Raw genomic sequence first — 14,310 nt, 5'->3', positions numbered from 1 at the left:
GAAGTGGCAAATGAAATACAATGTTGGAAAGTGTATGGTCGTGCACTTTGGTGGAAGAAATAAACGGGCAGACTATTATTTAGATGGGAAGAGAATTCAAAATGCAGAGATGCAAAGGGACTTGGGAGTCCCTGTGCAAGATACCCTAAAGGATAACCTCTAGGTTGAGTTGGCTGTGAAACAGGCCAATGCAATGTTGGCATTCATTTCTAGAGGCATAGAATATAAGAGCAGGGATGTGACGTTGAGGCTCTATAAGGCACTCATGAGACCACACTTGGAGTATTATGTGCAGTTTTGGGCTCCTTATTTTAGAAAAGATATACTGACATTGGAGAGGTTTCAGAGAAGATTCACGATAATGATTCCGGGAATGAAAGGGTTACCGTATGAAGAACATTTGGCAGCTCTTGGGCTGTATTCCCTGGAGTTCAGGAGAATGGGGGGGGGGGGAATCTCTTAGAAAAATATGTTAAAAGGCTTGAATAGGTTAGAAATGGCAAAATTATTTCCCATGGTAGGGGATTCTAGGACAAGAGGGTATGACTTCAGGATTGAAAGACATCCTTTTAGAACTGAGATGCAGAGAAATTACTTTAGTCAGAGGGTGGTAAATCTGTGGAATTTGTTGCCATGAGCGGCTGTAAAGACCAAGTCACTGGGTGTATTTAAGGCAGAGATAAATAGGTTCTTGATTAACCACGGCATCAAAGGGTATGGGGTGAAAGCAGGGGAGTAGGGATGACTGGAAGAATTGGATCAGCCCTTGATTGAATGGCAGAGCAGACTCAATGGGCTGAATGGCCTACTTCTGCTCCTATATCTTATAGTATACGAGGTCCATCAAAAACAATAAAAGCTGTTCCTGAGCCTGGTGGCACATATCCATTGCATGGTTTTTGTGTAGGTGAATGGTTGTAGTGCTGTTGAATGCCATGAAGGGTGAAAGGACCCATTATGGTCCTACTTACTATTGTGCAGCACAGGTCCAGAACTGCTCCAGATCAAAGCATGCTTGTAATAGCTGTGTATGTTTAACCCAAGGGTTCAGGCAGATGCATCAGATTACTCACAGGGGAGCTCACAAAATCTCCATAACAATATTTCACTGACTAACACAAAGGAGTGGGCGGGTTCACATGTGGTCGCAAACAAGCAACCAGGACAAGACCTGTATAGAGATGGATCACAACAGGGATATGGAGACAGGAACAGGAGAGTAAGGGGTCCCAACAGAATTACTGCAACAGGAGCATCCAACTATTGGGAAAGGAGCAACGCATTGGTCTCCCAACATTATGACAGACATCACCAGTATGAGGGGTGCCCTTAGGACCTTTCAAATACACACGTTGGCACGGTTATAGACAATGAGACAACAACGTTAAAAGGACCTGACTATGTTAAAAGGCTCCGTTCTTTGGTCCTTTTGACTTACCACCATCAACTCACTCACATGGTCCTGACTTAGAAATACATTGCTGAGTCATTATTACTGACAGTCCCTCACAGATGCATGGGAATATAAAAGTGATAGGAGCTGAAGGCGGCCATTTGGCCCACTTACCTAGTCCATCACATCAACAAGATGGCTGTTGATCATTTTGTCAGCACTACTTTCTGCACTAAACCCACATCCTTCAAAGTGCAAAAATCTTTTAACCTCTGAGCTTGAGCACACCAGCAGCTGAAGATCCAGATCTGTCTAAACACCAGCAACATCCAATTCAGCAAAGAAAGACACTTTAAGAAAGCTATATTAAGAGTAAAAGGGTGTCTAGGGAGAGAGCAGGTGCACTTGGAGATTGGTAGGGTTGCCTATGTCTTGAACCATAGGAGATGAGTGCTATTTTAAATAAATATTTCTCTTCAGTCTTTATTGAGAAAATTGTGCTAGCTTAATAGATAAGGGAAACAAGTGGAGTTTTTTTGGAGAACAAGCATATTAACATGAACAGGGTATTGGCAGCTATACAGAATATTAAGGTGGATCCTGTCCGAGTGCATCCTCAGACTTTGTAGGCGGCTAGAGAAGAAACTGTGGAGGTCCTTGTTCATTGTTAGACATTGGTGAAATTCCCGAAGAGTGGAAGATGGCCAACGTTGCTCTGTTGTTTAAGAAGGATAGCAAGGACAAGCCAGAGAACTGCAGGCCTCAGTAGTGCAGTTACTAAAGGGGATCAGTTACTAGAGGTGTTTCTGAGGGTCAAGACCTACCAGCATTTGGATTGGCAGAATCTGATGAGGAGGCAGCATGGCTTTGTGCATGAGAAATTATGTTAGATGAATCTTGAAGAGGCAACCAAAACGAGCTTAGGCCAGTGGATGTTCTCTAACGAGAATTTAGCAAACCCTTCAACAAGGTCCCACATGGGAAGCTGTTCCAGAAGGTCAAGTCCCTTGGAATCCATGGAGAGCCAATTAAGTAAATTCAATATTGGCTCACAGGTAGGAAACAGAGGGTGGTGCTCGAAGGCTGTTTCTTGGAGACCAGTGACCAGTGGTGTGGCACTGGGGCCAGTGTTGGGATTATCGTCACTTATATAGATAATTTGAATGTGAATGCACAAGGCTTGATCACTAAGTTTGCAGATGACATGAAATTAGGAGGGGTTGTTGACAGTGAAGGAGGTTAACGTAGATAACAGGAGATGTTGCTCAGTTAGATACCTATGCTGAGGAGTGGCAATTGGATTTTAATACTGCTAGGTGTGAGGTGATGCATTTTGTAAAGTCAAAAGAGGTGTCACAGGTAGACAGGATGGTGAAAAAGATATTTAGCATGCTGACCTTCACAAGTCAGAGCACTGGATGATGGAGCTGTGATATTACAATGAAGTTGTACAAGTTTTCGCTAATGCTGCACTGGAAGTACAGTGTACAATTCCAGTCACCCTGTTGTAGGAAAAAGGTGATTAAACTGAGAACAATGTAGAGAATATTTACAAGGCTGTTGCCATGCCAAGGAGGTCTGATTTATAGGGAGAGGTTGGTCAAACAAGCCTCTTAATTCCCTGGAATGCAGGAGAAAATGAGCAGTGACCTCACAGAAATGTTTCTCATGTATGACAAGCATGAAGTGGATGTAAAGGGGCATCCAAAACAATAGGGTTTAATTTAAGGGGAAAGGAAAGATATTTAAAAGGGAACTGGGGAGGGGGGGCAACATTTTCCACACAGAGAGTTGTGAGTATACAGAACAAGTTGCCAGAGGAAGCAGTTGAGTCAGGCATAGTAGTTTCAATTAAGAAGCACTTGCATAGGTACAAGTGGGGTGGGGGGGGGGGGTGGTAGGGGTGCTGAGCTGAACACAGGAAATTGGAACCAGCTGGACGGTCACTTTGGTGGGCATGGAATAATTGACACAGGGGGTCTGCTTCCATGCTGCATTGATCTATTTTCATGTCTTACTCCAATGCTTCACCGCTTCATTTGCTTGATCTATATCCCCTGAAGACTCTTTACGTCCACCTGTCCAACCGCACGGCTGAATTGCTGTGGGCCATCAGTGTATTTGGATAGATTATATTCAAACCGCTCGTCCAATCACCGACCAGCTTGTGAGAGATGGCGCCCTGGCACCAATCCTTCAGGCACCCCTTTAATCCCATCTGCCCAACCAAAGGTAACGTGATTATTTCTACTCGGTTTTTGTCCATTAACAATCCATACCAGTATATTCCACCCATCATTAAAGACCTTCACTAGGCCTTCTTCATGATACTACCACTCTGTTTTAGGAACAGCTTCTTCCTCTTTGCCATCAGATTTTCAAACGTCCGTGAACCCATGAACACTACCCTTGTTATTCCTTTTTATTCATTGTAATTGACAGTCATTTGTATGCCTTACCCTGTGCTGTTGCCACACAACAAACTGCACAGCCTACTCAGTGACAATAGACATTCTGATTCTGCCCCAATTTGTTTAATAATCTCTCACATCAAAGGCCTCATGAAAATACACCAGCTCAGCTTTACATCATCAACCTGAAAATAAACAAATTAGCTTTCATTAATCCACACTGACTCTGTTCCGTTCTGAGGTCAGTTTCTATCCTTCTACTACTTCTTCAAAACTAGATTCCAAAAGATTGCCTTTAATTAACGCTGGTTTAATTTGCCTGAATTCCTCGGGGGTTTTTTTCCTTACTACTTTGAATGCAAGGGTTACATTTACTCCTTTCTAATCTGTGGGAGCCATTCTAAAATTTTGGAGATGACACTCAGTCAATCCCCTTTTCTGAAGTTTTTGTTACAGGTCATAGGGTCCGGGGATCTAAGGAGATTCAATCCAATTAGCTACACCAAAACTTATTTTTGAAAAGAACATACATATGTTAATTTATTTGAGCTCATTCACTTTGGACCTGTTTTGGAAACATTATTTCTACTTAACACACAACACCTTACCAGCAACAAGCTATTCATCCATTAAACCTTTGGCTACAGCTTGCAGTAACGCTCAGTGAACTGTCCAACGCTACTTAAAATGAAGAGTCGATTTCTGACTGAACTTCCAATCATTTTGTAAAATGTCACACTGTACTACCTTCCCCAGGGTCTGCGGCGGGTCAAAACGATTCCTCGGATGCCTGTTCCTCGACAGTCACTGAGTCTCAGGCCCGGACCCTCGGCGCTGTGTTGATCCAACAGCTTGTAGCCTGTCACGCGTGCAGTGGTTCCACGGGCAGTCGGTTGAAGGCGGCCAGCCTTCCGACGGTCGGATATGAACAGATGCCCACGATTCACCTGGACGGGCAGGTGAAACTCCACGGCCCTTCAATGGCCAATCATATACCTTGCCCTCTGCGTCCATTGGCCAGCCTTGTGATTGACAGTCAGCTCGACCAAAGGAACGTCGGCAGGGTGTTCCGGAGTCGGCGATCAAGAGTTTGCCAGCCGACTTCTTTGCACTAAACCCGAGGTTCTCCAATATCTAGACATGCGGGAAATGTACATGAGTCCAGTGTCCGAGTTCCCCCTTCGCCTCCGCAAACCATGTCAAAATGTCTGACGCATTATACTGGGGCGGTGTCGTTCGACTCCTTTACCACTTATTTGTTAGCCGTGATAGAAGTTTCTTCGTCTCCCCTCCTGCCCCCCTCCCCGCTCCCCATCCCCCTGCCCCCCTCCCCGCTCCCCATCCCCCTCCCCCTCCTGCCCCACCCTCCTCTGTCCTGTGTCAGAGACACATATTTACCCTCATTGTTCACAGACATTTCTTCCTGTTTTTAAAAAAATATTTCATGCTAGTTTACTCTTACAGTCTTTTTATTTATCAATTTCTCGGGCATCATCGAGGTCCTGGTACCAGAGAGGGGATAAATTGAGTCTGCCTTTGCTTTTTATGTAACACCATGTTAGCACTGTTCTGTAATCCACAGTTGTGCTTCAATTGTGTTGTTGTTTTCACCTTAAGGCAACGGTTCACAACCTTTTGTTATGCCATAGATATTAAACAGTCCATGGACCCTGGGTTGGAAACACCCCCCCCCCCCTTAAAAGAAAGTACATTTGTTGGAAGTTATGTATCATTTCTTTAAATGCCAGCCATTCCCAGTCTCTTTGATATTAATTCCTTGATTTGGCACACTCCTCTTGCATTTATAGCTTCCCTTTTCAGGATGAAAGTCCTGGTTTCATACTGAATAAGAGTATTTTTGAATTCACTTTAAACTCCTGTCACTCTTTTCCCGAGGACTATTTACATCAAAATAACGCTGCAATTTCCAGCATCTGCAGATTTCCTCGTGTTTGCTGCATTTTTTTTTCTCAGCACTAAAGCTAAAGGTCCTGTTCACCCTGTACACATCAGACTTCCAATATAACTCGGAGTCCTGCCATGTGCAAAAGTTCGCTGATGACACGGCCATAGTGGGGTGTGTCAGGAATGGACAGGAGGAGGAGTATAGGAAACTGATACAGGACTTTGTGATATGGTGCAACTCAAACTACCTGCGTCTCAATATCACCAAGACCAAGGAGATGGTGGTGGACTTTAGGAGATCTAGGCCTCATATGGAGCCAGTGATCATTAATGGAGAATGTGTGGAGCAGGTTAAGACCTACAAGTATCTGGGAGTACAGTTAGACGAGAAGCTAGACTGGACTGCCAACACAGATGCCTTGTGCAGGAAGGCACAGAGTCGACTGTACTTCCTAAGAAGGTTGGCGTCATTCAATGTCTGTAGTGAGATGCTGAAGATGTTCTATAGGTCAGTTGTAGAGAGCGCCCTCTTCTTTGTGGTGGCGTGTTGGGGAGGAAGCATTAAGAAGAGGGACGCCTCACGTCTTAATAAGCTGGTAAGGAAGGCGGGCTCTGTCGTGGGCAAAGTACTGGAGAGTTTAACATCGGTAGCTGAGCGAAGGGCGCTGAGTAGGCTACGGTCAATTATGGATAACTCTGAACATCCTCTACATAGCACCATCCAGAGACAGAGAAGCAGTTTCAGCGACAGGTTACTATCGATGCAATGCTCCTCAGACAGGATGAAGAGGTCAATACTCCCCAATGCCATTAGGCTTTACAATTCTACCGCCAGGACTTAAGAACTTTTTAAAAGCTATTATTAATGCTTTTTGAGATAGTGATTTAGATGCATATCATATTTTTTTTACTGAGTTAAGTATTGTATGTAATCAGTTTTGCTACAACAAGTGTATGGGACATTGGAAAAAAGTTGAATTTCCCCATGGGGATGAATAAAGTATCTATCTATCTATCTATCTATTCCTCATCAGTTATTTAATACACCACCTTGCATTCCAGCCATTCACACTCCACTCCACTGGTAAAATTCTGATTCCCCTTTTTATAGTTAGATTTGTTAAAGATTTTGTCAAGTAGTGTATGTGTACTTTAGAGAGAGGAAAACTCGACCTCCTGTTAGGAAATGAGCCTGGACAAGTGGCTGAAGTGTCAGTGCGGGAGCACTTTAGAACTATAATTAGTTTTAGAAAATAACAGGACCGGTTCATCAGTTCTAAATCAGAATCAGAATCTGGCATTTTGTTAGATTTTGTAACTTTAAAACATTAAACTTATTCAAAGGAAGACATGGGAGTCCAAAATGTGAGTCCAACTTCGTGCTTACTTTAAGCAAGTATTCACATATCACTTGTGAGCATCATGACATATGCAATTCCACTTATTTTTACATTTAATAAAATTTACATTGCTATTGAGGGAGTGCAGCATAGGTTCACAAGGTTAATTCCCAGAATGGCGGGACTGTCATATGTTGGAAGATTGGAGTGACTGGGCTTGTATACACTGGAATTTAGAAGGATGAGAGGGGATCTGATTGAAACATATAAGATTATTAAGGGTTGGACACACTGGAGGCAGGAAGTATGTTTCCGCTGATGGGTGAGTCCAGAACTAGAGGCCACAGTTTAAGAATAAGGGGTAGGCCATTTAGAACAGAGATGCGGAAAAACTTTTTCACCCAGAGAGTGGTGGATATGTGGAATGCTCTGCCCCAGAAGGCAGTGGAGGCCAAGTCTCTGGATGCTTTCAAGAGAGGGTTAGATAGAGCTCTTATAGATAGCAGGGTCAAGGGATATGAGGAGAGGGCAGGAACGGGGTACTGATTGTCTATGATCAGCCATGATCACAGTGAATGGCGGTGCTGGCTAGAAGGGCCGAATGGCCTACTCCTGCACCTACTGTCTGTTGTCTAATAACTAACAATGAATTGTCTAAATCAACAAGAATGCTACTCAAACACTATTGAACTATTACATACACATGAAATTTGTTATTTTGCAGCAGTAGTACATTGCAATACATAATAGTAAAAATGATAAGTATATATTAAAAAATTAAATTAAATTAAATAAGCAGTGCAAAAAAAAAAGAGAAAAAATACAAGTTAGTGTTCATTGTCCAAGCAGAAATCTGATGGTGGAGGGGAAGAAGTTGTTCCTGAAAGGTTGAGTGTTTGTCTTCAGGCTCCTGTACCTCCTCCTGGATGGTAGCAATGAGAAGAGGGTATGTCCTGGTAAAAATAGGAGTCCTTAATGATGGATACCGCCCTTTTGAGGCATTGCCTTTTGAAGGTGTCCTCAATGCTGGAGAGGCTAGTGCCCATGACAGAGCAGGCAGAGTTTACAACTTTCTACAGACTTTTTCCAATCCTGTGCAGTGGCCCTTCCATGGCAAACGGTAATGCAACATGTAAGAATGCTCTCCACAGTACATTTGTAGAAATTTGTAAGTGTTTTAGTGACATAGCAATTTTCCTCAAGCTCCAAATAACTGCCTTCCTTGTAATTGCATCAATACGTTGAGCCCAGGATAGATCCTCAGAGATTATAACACCTAGGAACTTGAAACTGCTCACTCTTTTCACTTCTGATCCCCGATGAGGAATGGTATGTGTTCCCCCGATTTCCCCTTCCTGAAGTCCACAATCAATTCCTTGTCTTACTGATATTGATTGCAAGGTTGTTGCTGTGTCACCACTCAGCCAGCTGATCCCCATTAGAAATTATGCCAAAAGTAGTTGTGTCACCAGCAAATTTATAGATGGCGTTGGACAGGTACCTTGCCACACAGTCATGGGTATAGAGAGAGTAGAGCAGTGAGGTGTGCCACTGTTGATTGTCAGCAAGGAGGAAATGTTACTTCCAACCTGTGATTTCCTGGTGAGGGAGTCAAGGATCCAGTTGCAGAGGGATGTACAGAAGCCCAGGTTTTGGAGCTTATTGATTAGAACCTCTCACTGCTATGCAGAAGTTCCTATGCTTCAAAAAGGCAACAATTATACCAGTGTCTAAGAAGAAGAATGTGAGCTAGCTTAATGACTATCTCCTGGTAACACTCACATCTACAGTGATGAAATGCTTTGAGAGGTTGGTCATGACTAGATTGAACTTCTGCCTCAGCAAGGACCTGGACCCACTGCAACTTGCCTATCACCACAATAGGTCAACAGCAGATGCAATCTCAATGGCTCTTCACATGGGCTTAGACCACTCGGACAACACAAACACCTACGTCAGGGTGCTGTTCATCGACTATAGCTCAGCATTTAACACCATCATTCCCACAATCCTGATTGAGAAGTTACAGAACCTGGGCTTCTGTACTTCCCTCTGCAATTGGATCCTCAACTTCCTAACCAAAAGACCACAATCTGTGCGGATTGGTGATAACATCTTCTCCTCGCTGACGATCAACACTGGTGCACCTCAGGGATGTGTGCTTAGCCCATTGCTCTACTCTCTATATACCCATGACTGCATAGCGCAGCATAGCTCAAGTACCATCTATAAATTTGCTGATGATACAACCACTGTTGGTAGAATCTCAGGTGGTTATGAGAGGGCGTACAGGAGTGAGATATGCCAACTAGTGGAGTGGTGCCACAGCAACAACCTGGCACTCAACGGCAGTAAGACAAAGGAGTTGATTGTGGACTTCAGGAAGGGTAAGATTAAGAAACACATACCAATCCTCATAGAGGGATCAGAAGTGGAGAGAGTGAGCATCTTCAAGTTCCTGGGTGTCAAGATTTCTGAGGACCTAACTTGGTCCCAATATATCGATACAGCTATAAAGAAGACAAAACAGCGATTATACTTCATCAGGAGTTTGAAGAGATTTGGTATGTCAACAAGAACACTCAAAGACTTCTATAGATGTGCTGTGGACACCATTCTGACAGGCTGCATCACTGTCTTGTATGGAGGGGCTACTGCACAGGACTGAAAGAAGCTGCAGAAGGTTGTAAATCTAGTCAGCTCCATCTTGGGCACTAGCCTTCAAAGTATCCAGGACACCTTCAGGGAGCATTGTCTCAGAAAGGCAGCGTCCATTATTAAGGACCCCCAGCACCCAGGACATGCCCTTTTCTCACTGTTACCATCAGGTAGGAGATACAGAAGCCTGAAGGCACACACTCAGCGATTCAGGAACAGTTTCTTCCCCCCCTCCATCCAATTCCTAAATAGACATTGAACCAGTGAACACTACTTCACTTTTTTAATATTTCTGTTTTTGCACAATTTTAATCTATTCAATATACATATACTGCAATTTATTTATCTTTCTATATTATGTATTGCATTGAAATGCTGCTGCTAAGTTAACAAATTTCACGACACATGCCGGTGATAATAAACCTGATTCTGATTCTGAACTGAGGGTTTGATTGTTTTGAATGGTGAGCTGTAGTTAGTAATCAGCAGCCTGACGTAGGCATTACAATTGTCAGGTGATCTAAGGTGAGTGGAGAGCCAATGAGAGTGCATCCTCTGAAGATCTATTGTGACGATCGTCCAGGGACCCCTTGGTTAATGGTAAGGCTCCATGGCATAAAAAAGTTGGGAGCCCCCATTCTAGAGGTTAACAAAATCATGAAGGCCTAGAAAATATGAATCTAGATGGCACAGGTTTAAGGTGAATATACACGGACAAATTGATCCAAAAAGACAGCTTGTGGAGTGATCACCTGTCCTGACCCAACCACGAAGTGTCATGGCTCTACATCACTGTTACCGTTCCTAGGTTTTTAACAACTTCATCTGATCTCTTCCATCCCCAGCTGCTATGTAGCTCCTTCAAGATTAATTCAACTTCTGCGTTACCAGCTGCTGAGCCAAAATCCTCTCCAACCACTGTGCCAGTCACCCCAAATTAAATTACTCCCTGACTCATGTTCTTTTCCTAAATAGAAACAGAAAATGCTGTAAACATTCAGTAGGACAGGCAGCATCTGTAACTAGTTAAGGAGCTTTCAACAGAAAATGAAATAAAAATTAAGTTAGTTCTTTTTGGCTGTCCATCATAAACAATAAAAGTACTGAATACTTCCCCTCCAGTTTTAGTGACCCTGCAGTTATGTTTCTGTAAAGGCTTTGAGATAATGCCCTTTGAGCTCATCCATGCAGTCAATTTGTCATTTAAAGAAAGTGCCTTTGGATACAAGTCTTAACACCTCTATTCTCCAACCCTGTTACCTGCCTTGGTTTCTGCATTTTACTCACAACATTCCTAACGTCCTGATGGCGTGAACATTGATTTCTTGAACTTGTAATGCCTTCCCCTTCACCTTTCCCCATCCCCTTTTCCCTCTCTCGCCTTATCTCTTTGCCCGCCTATTGCCTCCCTCTGGTGCTCCTCCCCCTTCTTTCTTCCATGACGTTCTGGCCTCTTCTGTCAAGCTCCCCCTTCTCCAGCCCTGGATCTCTTTCACCAATCGACTTCCCAGCTCTTTACTTCATCCCTCCCCCTTCAGGTTTCACCTATGACCTTGTGTTTCTCTCTCCCCTCCCCTCAACTTTTAAATCTGCTCCTCAGCTTTTTTTTTCTCCAGTCCTGCCGAAGGGTTTCGGCCCAAAACGTCGTCTGTACTTTTTTCCAAAGATGCTGCCTGGCCTGCTGAGTTCCTCCAGTATTTTGTGTATGTTGCTTGGATTGTCCAGCATCTGCAGGTTTTCTCTTGTTTGTGATTGGATTCCCAACTTCCACCCCCCTCCCCTTCCAATTGTCTTCAGGTTCCCATGCTGATTTTCATCCATGTTTCAGGCATACAGGTTGGAGTTGGTAAGTTGTGGGCAGGCTATGCTGGTGCCCGAACCATGGCAACCCCTGTGAGCTGCCCAGCCTATCCTTTCATTGTGTTAGCTGTTGACGCAAATGATGCATTTCACTATATGTTCCAATATTTTTGAAGTACATGTGACAAATAAAGCTAATCTCTTTAAAATCCACCCCCCCCCCAAAAAAAAACAGCTAATGCACCCTCTGTGAATATTGGACCTAATCCTACTGAGGTGTAACCAGGGGACTTGTATGTCTCTGAGCTGCCTCAGAAACTGACCTGGTCTCATCCATCTGGAGCCTCCCTACTCTTCCCACCACACACCCATGTGCTCTACCATCTTACTTCTGTACGTACAGGTGATGCAGGGAGCATCCCTAGAGCTGTCTGCTTTCAATTCCTGCTTTTTCACTTCCTTCTTAGCTCCCTGCCCTGAAGTTGGGGGACTCTACCCCTCCTCCTATCTATGCTGGTGATACCAATGTGGACCACTCTTCTGGTTCTTCACTTCCCCCTTTCAGATGCACTGAAACCTTTGTGACTGATTCCTGAAATGAAACTTAACAGCCTGGAGTCATATCTATATTCGCAAAAGTTTCTGCTGCCTCCCTAGTTACTGAATTCACAATTTCTCCCTCCCTTGCCAGTATTGGAGCCATGGCCAGCCTTTCACCGCACTTCCATGAGGAATCATCACCTTCACCTCTATCCAAAAGAGAACATTACTCTAGGATCACAAGACCCTGTTGGACAGCAAAAATGTAAGATGCTGCCTGCCTGTTTCCCTTGTTTGGTGGCGCGACGGGCAACCTGGGAGCTGCGTGGCCTCAGTGTAGTGAAGATTAGGCCTCAAGCCGTGGGCTTGCCTGCTGCTGCAGTCCAGGAGAGAGATGCCGGAGGCAGTGTAGCATGGCATCCAGGCTCAGTTGGGGGCTGGACTCTCCTGTTGGTGCTGCCCCCAGTGTTCAATCAGTGGAATGACAGGCTGTCTTGCTGTGAATGTGCTCTGTATGAAGCTTATGGTGACGATGGTGCAACCAAACATGTGTGACAGCCTCCTGGTAGTCAAAAAGCTAAGAAATTTGACTAAACACATCATTGAAACTATCTTTCCAAAGTAAATTGTGTTAAATTATCACCTGAAACAGTGAAGAGGCAAGCGATGCCAAGGCAAGTTTGGGGTTGAGCAGAGATGATGTGTTGCAGATAGAATTCTGATGCCCCCACAGCTGGACTGGGATCGAGGTTGGTTCTCTCTGGGCACCAGAAGGAGAAGTCGGGGCTGGGCAGAGCAGATTCAGTGCCTGAACAAATGGCCTGGGCGCGAGGTCAAATCACTCTGGGCGCTGAGCTGGCTTGAAGAGCTTGAGAGCTGCGGTGTCCAGATCCTAGTGCGAGGTACGATACACTGTTTAGACATGGAGAGCTGGCCACACATTTTAATTCCACGTCCCATTCCCATTCTGATATGTCTATCCATGGCCTCCTCTACTGTCAAGATGAAGCCACACTCAGGCTGGAGGAACAACACCTTATAGTCAGTCTGGGTAGCCTCCAACCTGATGGTATGAACATTCATTTCTCTAATTTCTGTTAATGCCCCTCCTCACCTTCTTACCCCATCCCTTATCTATTTATTTATTTGTTTGTTTGTTTGTTTGTTTATTTATTTCCCCTTTTTTCCTTCTTTTCTCTCTCTCTTTTTTCTCTGCCCCTCTCACAATCACTCCTTGCCTGTTCTCCATTTCCCTCTGGTGCTCCCCTCCCCCTTTCTTTCTCCCTAGGCCTCCCGTCCCATGATCCTCCCCCTTCTCCAGCTGTGTATCCCTTTTGCCAATCAACTTTCCAGCTCTTAGCTTCATCCCTCCCCCTCCTGTCTTCTCCTATCATTTCAGATTTCCCCCTCCCCCTCCCACTTTCAAATCTCTTCCTATCTTTCCTTTCAGTTAGTCCTGACGAACGGTCTTGGCCCGAAACATCGACAGTGCTTCTCCCTATAGATGCTGCCTGGCCTGCTGTGTTCCACCAGCATTTTGTGTGTGTTGCTTGAATCTGAATCTGAATGTTTTTCCTTTGTTCAGGAAAAGTAACAAGTCAAGTCCAGTTTATTGTCATTTAAGCTTATACTGTACATGTATACCGTCAAATGAGACAACGTTTCTCCAAACCAGGGTGTAGAGCACTGTATCACACATAACAGACATAACACACAATAACTTAGGAAAGCAAGGATAAAATCTACAGATGGACTACACATAAATAAACAAACTAAAGTGCATAAATTAAATATCTTCAGAACGGATTATTCAGTGACACTTTGGATACGATGCGGCAGGGAGTTCAGAAGCCTAATAGCCTGGGGGAGGAAGCTGTTTCCCATCCTGACCGTGTTTGTCTTTATCTCTCCTGCCTGATGGTAGAAAGTCAAAGAGGATGCTGGATGAATGGGTGAAATTGGTGTAATACTAAGGGCTCTGTGTATGCAGCGCTCCTGATAAACGTTCCTGATGGATGATGCGGAGACCCCTATGATCCTCTCAGCCATTCGTACAGTCCTTTGTGGGGGGGGGGGGGGGGGGGGGTCCCAGTCTGATGCTCAGCTGCTGCCACACCAGATGGAGATGCAGCTTGCCAGCACACTCTCAGTGGTACTCCTGTAAAATTCAGTTACGATGGCGGGGTGGGGGGGGTGCGGTTTGGGGAAGCTTCATTTGCCTCAATCTCCTTGTGAAGTGAAGGCACTGCTATGCCTTCTTGTT

At 44.4% G+C, this 14,310-nt stretch overlaps 1 protein-coding gene across 4 annotated transcripts in view; it reads right to left on the bottom strand.

Moving 5' to 3' along the window:
• Positions 1-4,770, bottom strand: part of LOC140740187 (ultra-long-chain fatty acid omega-hydroxylase-like) — a 53,259-nt gene extending 48,489 nt beyond the window's left edge. For 2 of the 4 annotated variants that reach the window (XM_073069189.1, XM_073069191.1), the window contains exon 1: positions 4,552-4,770. The gene's annotated coding sequence lies outside the window, so the exon portion shown is untranslated. The remainder of the gene's footprint in view (positions 1-4,551) is intronic. The other 2 variants (XM_073069187.1, XM_073069190.1) reach the window with 1 other exon arrangement.
• Between the last annotated feature and the right edge of the window lie 9,540 nt (positions 4,771-14,310).

The sequence above is a fragment of the Hemitrygon akajei genome, chromosome 16 (assembly GCF_048418815.1).
Source record: "Hemitrygon akajei chromosome 16, sHemAka1.3, whole genome shotgun sequence".
Lineage (NCBI taxonomy): Eukaryota > Metazoa > Chordata > Chondrichthyes > Myliobatiformes > Dasyatidae > Hemitrygon > Hemitrygon akajei.
Note: the sequence above shows the minus strand (reverse complement) of the source record. Positions and strands in the feature narration are given on the sequence as shown.